The sequence below is a fragment of the Ahaetulla prasina genome, chromosome 1 (assembly GCF_028640845.1).
Source record: "Ahaetulla prasina isolate Xishuangbanna chromosome 1, ASM2864084v1, whole genome shotgun sequence".
Classification (NCBI taxonomy): domain Eukaryota; kingdom Metazoa; phylum Chordata; class Lepidosauria; order Squamata; family Colubridae; genus Ahaetulla; species Ahaetulla prasina.
Genome location: NC_080539.1, coordinates 31539553 through 31545278, shown reverse-complemented (window position 1 = coordinate 31545278; position 5726 = coordinate 31539553).

Here is a 5726-nt window from a genome sequence, read left to right as displayed (position 1 = left end):
TTTGGCGGCGTTGGTACTCCACTGGCCTCAGCAACCGCCTGTTTCCGTTGCCATGGAAACAGCGTCCCTAGCAACCCAGAAGGCCGCCCGGCCGCCTTCTACGGAAGCCGATTGAGTTGCTGCGTCTCTGTTATTCCTATAGAAAAGCACCTGTTTCCTCTTGAATTCCTTTGCGGGTCTCCGTAGTTAGGCTGAATCCTGTAAATACTAATGCAGAAAGGCTCCGTAGAGGTGATAACAGCAACGAGTTGTCTTTTAGGATCACTCTAATGATCACATTTAATGTGATAATAAAAGCCTTCCTATTCAGCCGGTGGTTTAACAAAAGATGGCTCTTCGAAGGGGAATATAGGGATACCTGGAGATTTTGCTGACTGACACATCAAAGCCTTGCTGTGATGGTTATGCAGTCGGTTTTCTATGTTTTAATTTTGTGCTGTTAATGCAAGTCACTTGGATGCTTTGGGAACAGAACAGCATATAAGTGAAAGTAATACATGTGAATGGAAATAAATGGAATTTTCATTCAAGTCCTGGACAAGGGACTGTGGAAAATGAAATACTACTGCAGCAGAATTTGCTAGAGTAATGCTATCTATTCAAAGCCTCCTTTGTGTTATTTGTTCCTATATAACAATTATCAGCAACTCCTCACTCACTATGCTGTGATGAAGAAACCAATATACAGTAATTACATTATTTGTGATTTCTCATTATACATATATATGAAAATATTATTTTAATTAATAGTACTATGAATTATTATAACAAACACGACTCCTTAATGGTTCCATCAACCCTTGAAGGGGTCTATATTGATTACTTTGAAGAACCTTGATATAGACAGGCAACTATAGCTAGTCTACTTTAAAAAAAACAAAAACCTTCCCCACCCCATAGTTTCTAAGTCATAGAGAGTTTGGCACAATGATATCACTGAGAAGTTTTAGAAGGCTGCAAACAACCTGAGATGACCACTTGTTCATGGACCAGGGGTTGCCCAGCCGTAGTGTGAAAGCTAGGAAACTTTCCTTCCCTATTGCTCTCCTTATGATGTTATGTGTGATGTCATTCATAGTTAGAACAGGTTGCCAAGCATCTCTTCAGAGATCAGATTGGAGTACTAAATTGTTTGGATAAGAGAAGGTTCTGTGAACTGAACTGAAGATATCTCAACAAGCTATAAACCAAAAGCCATCTGTGGTAATAGATTCATTTTCATTTTTATATTCCTTTTTATCTTCCCCATGGCACAATATAATAATAACTCTCTCCATAGTTAATACAATTCTGGCAATACGCAGGGAAGAGGAAAGCTTCTCGCATCCTTCTCCAATTTGATAAAACCTTCTCCAGCTTGGTGTCCTTCTCTTGTGTTGGAACTACAAGACTGGATTTCGGAGATGTAGGTTAAAAGATCAAAATACAATATTTTGACGGCTTTTTGAGAAGCATGATGATTTATGGGGACAAAGTAACAGAAAATAGATATTATAATATGAACAACATAGCTGGAATCTGCAAAATTATGCAAGTGTGTGCATATTTGGTTAACTGTGAAGGTTCCTGATTTTTATCCTTACTCTACTAAATGGGTAATTTCTGTAATTTATCCTGAAACTGTTATACTCTTGGTAGTATCAGAAGTAGGGCATAGCTTCATTTCTAATGCCCGGCATTCATCCATGTTACAACCTTTTGAGAGAGTGATAAAACGGAAAGAGAGATCTTCCATTTTACCACTGGTGAAGCAATAAAAAAAGGATGTGAAGGAATGATTACATGAATGAAAAGAAGGACAAAGTATTCAAACTCTTTCTCTGTCCTGGAGAAGAGTATATAAGATATTTTCAGACTATAATATAAATGTTATATTTGGGCTTCTGAGCAACAACAGAAATTTTTTCAATACAGTAAGTATCACAAATGCGTCCATGTGCCAATCCTGGTTTATCTGTACATTCTGACCTTTATCTATAAGGTCCTGATCTCACTTTGAAAAACTGCAGAGGCTGACTTCATGTATTTGCTTTCTTTAACAAGATGCTCAATTAAGTCATAAAAAATGAATAGTTTCATTAGCATAGCATAATATATTTGATTTTGACTCTCATTATTGTTTGTTTTGCAGAAAATGGGCTATGCAAAGCCAGCCTGCTTGATTAGTTTAGGATTCAGCATGAAGGGGAAACTTAACCAACATATTTATTTTAAAATTAAATTAAGTACATGATTAGTCATTCTTTCAATGAGAAAGATGTTCTTTGATCCTTTTCCAGTTTTAAGTGTCTGACACATAACTATACTCTGATCCAAATTATTGAACGGTGAAAAATTATAAGAATATTTTTAAAATGGTCTGCTGGAGCAAATGAAGGATCATTTAGAATAGATAGAATAGAATAGAATTTTTTATTGGCCAAGTGTGATTGGACACACAAGGAATTTGTCTTGGTGCATATGCTCTCAGTGTACATAAAAGAAAAGCTACGTTCATCAAGGTACAACATTAGAACTAATGTAAACATTAGTTCAATTTCTACACCTTGACAGAGAGATCCACAGATTTTTCCACTGAATTTCTTCACAAATGGTATTTGTAGTGTGCTGTCTGTGATTCCAGAAGGGAACCCAGAATTTCTAGAATCCAACTCTTTAAAAAACATCATTGCTCTGAAGAAAATGCAAAATGAGAGTACATAAACTTTAAGGAAAGGCTGCCATTTTAAGCAAAAAGCAACCAAAGGAATAAATTTATATGTGGACAAATGAAACAAAATGTTAAATAGTTATATTTATGTAGTTACTTCCCAAGCACATCTAAATTATATTAAAGTAACCAAAATACAATCCCCAAGGCATGTTACAACTTTTGAGCACCCCAAATGTTTGTAAATTGAAAGTTGAAAACTTTGACACACCTTAAAAGGGGGAATTAAAGGTAAAGTTTCCTTCAAGTTGATCTCAGCTTTTGAAGACTTTATAGACTTTCTTCGCAAAGGTATAGAAATAGTTTGCTATTGCATTGTTTCAGGATTCCCTCTACACCTCCATCTTCCCAATCTACCATACAGTCCTGGGATTTCCTAGTAGACTCCCATCCAGCTAATCCTGCTTGGTTTTTCAAGATCAGCCAAAATCAAATGTAAACAGATACATATAATCCAAGGAAAAATCTTGGTAGGAATAATTGCTTGAAAAATGACTGCAAATTGCACTTTACATTCCAGGGAATCTGAATCGAACTCCAAAACTTTTCAAGCCAACAAGGAGCAAGGGAGGTAGACCTCTTTCAGCTAGAATTCTAATCATTTTACCTATGTAATAACTCCCCCCAAAAAAGTGTGTTTAGGTAGAAATCATCAGTTAAAATTCAGGATAATATTTTGATGGTGATTCACCATCCTAGCAGCAGCATAATATCTTAATCATAATTTTATCTTAACATAACATATAACATAACATAACATCAGAGTTGGAAGGGACCTTGGAGGCCTTCTAGTCCAACCCCCTGCCCAGGCAGGAAACCCTATACCATCTCAGTCAGATGGTTATCCAACATTTTCTTAAAAATTTCCAGTGTTGGAACATTCACAACTTCTGAAGGCAAGTCGTTCCACTTATTAATTGTTCTAACTGTCAGGAAATTTCTCCTTAGTTCTAAGTTGCTTCTTTCTTTGACCAGTTTCCACCCATTGCTTCTTGTTCTACCCTCAGGTGCTTTGGTGAACAGCCTGACTCCCTCTTCTTTGTGGCAGCCCCTAAGATATTGGAACACAGCTATCATGTCTCCCCTAGTCCTTCTTTTTGTTAAACTAGACATACCCAGTTCCTGCAACCGTTCTTCATATGTTTTATCCTCCAGTCCCCTAATCATCTTTGTTGCTCTTCTCTGCACTCTTTCTAGAGTCTCAACATCTTTTTTACATCGTGGCGACCAAAACTGGATGCAATATTCCAAGTGTGGCCTTACCAAGGCATTATAAAGTGGTACTAACACTTCACGTGATCTTGATTCTATCCCTCTGTTTATGCAGCCCAGAACTGTGTTGGCTTTTTTAACAGCTGCTGCACACTGCTGGCTCATATCTAAATGGTTATCCACTAGGACTCCAAGATCCCTCTCACAGGTACTACTATTGAGCAAGGTACCACATATACGGTACTGGTGCATTTTGTTTTTGGCCTAAATGTAGAACCTTACTTTTTTCACTGTTGAATTTCATTTTGTTAGATAGCGCCCAATGTTCAAGTCTGTCAAGATCTTTCTGTAACTTGAGCCTATCTTCTGGAGTGTTGGCTATTCCTGCCAGCTTGGTGTCATCTGCAAATTTGATGAGTTCCCCATCTATCCCCTCGTCCAAGTCATTGATGAAGATGTTGAAGAGTACTGGGCCTAAAACAGAGCCTTGGGGTACTCCACTGCATACTTCCCTCCATGTGGATGTAGTTCCGTTGAGGACTACACGTTGAGTGCGGTTGGTCAGCCAATTCTGAATCCATCTGGTGGTGGTGCTGTCTAACCCACATTTTCTACTTTATCTAGTAGTAGGTTATGGTCTACTTTATCAAATGCTTTACTGAAGTCCAAGTAAATTATATCAACAGCATTCCTCTGGTCTACTAATTTTGTCATTTTGTCAAAGAATGCGATAAGATTAGTCTGGCATGATCTGTTTTGACAAACCCATGTTGGCTTTTGGTTATTACTTTGTTTGCTTCTAGGTGTTCGGTGATTCGTTGCTTGATTATCTTTTCCAGAATCTTCCCGGTATTGAGGTCAGACTGATAGGTCTGTAGTTTCCTGGATCTGTTTTTTTTCCTTTTTTGAAGATGGGAACTACATCAGCTCTTTTCCAGTCCTCTGGCAGCTCCCCTGTGCTCCAGGATCTTTGAAAGATATAGTTCAGTGGTTCTGAGATCACGTCTGCCAGTTCCTTCAGAACCTTGGGGTGTAATCCATCCGGTCCTGGTGATTTGAACTCGTCTAGGGTAGACAGGTGTTCACTTACCATTTTCTTCCCTATTTTAACTTGTGTTTCTAATCTGTTTTTTGTAGTGCTGTTTTTGATAGGTTGGATTGTTTTTTCCTTTTGTGTAAAGACAGATGCAAAAAATGAGTTAAGTAGATCTGCTTTCTCCCTGTTGCTTGTCATCTTCTTGCCACTTTCTCCCAGCAATGGGCCAATTGTTTCCTTGACTTTTTTCTTGTTTTTAACATCTTGATTTATGTTAATAGTAACTTGTGAGAAAATAGGCAAATATTTTTCAAGCAGACACTCATTGGTTCCATCCACAGGTTTGCAGCATTTTTAAAGCTGCAGAGAGATCAATAGCATTATTTGAAGCCAGCTATTAATATAATTTTCTACGTTAGAGGACTGAAGCTAAAAAAACCAAGAAAACGTATGTGAGGCACTTGAATTCTTTTACTGGTTCATCATGGGACAGAAACCAATGAACTGATACCATCTTCTGATTGATTCTTTCAAAAAATTTTTTCTAAACTTACTTTCAGTGGATTCATTTTGCTGTTGAAGATAATGAAGCTGGGAAAGTTTGAAGACTGGCAAACGAATACACCAAAACATTAATATGAAATTTTGAGTAATGGTACATTTGGTGAAATTGAAAATCCATTATAAAGCCAGTCTTTTATTAATCTAACTCAAAGATCAACTGAAAAGGTACAGGCTTTGAAACCAAAAATGAAACGTACAACTTAA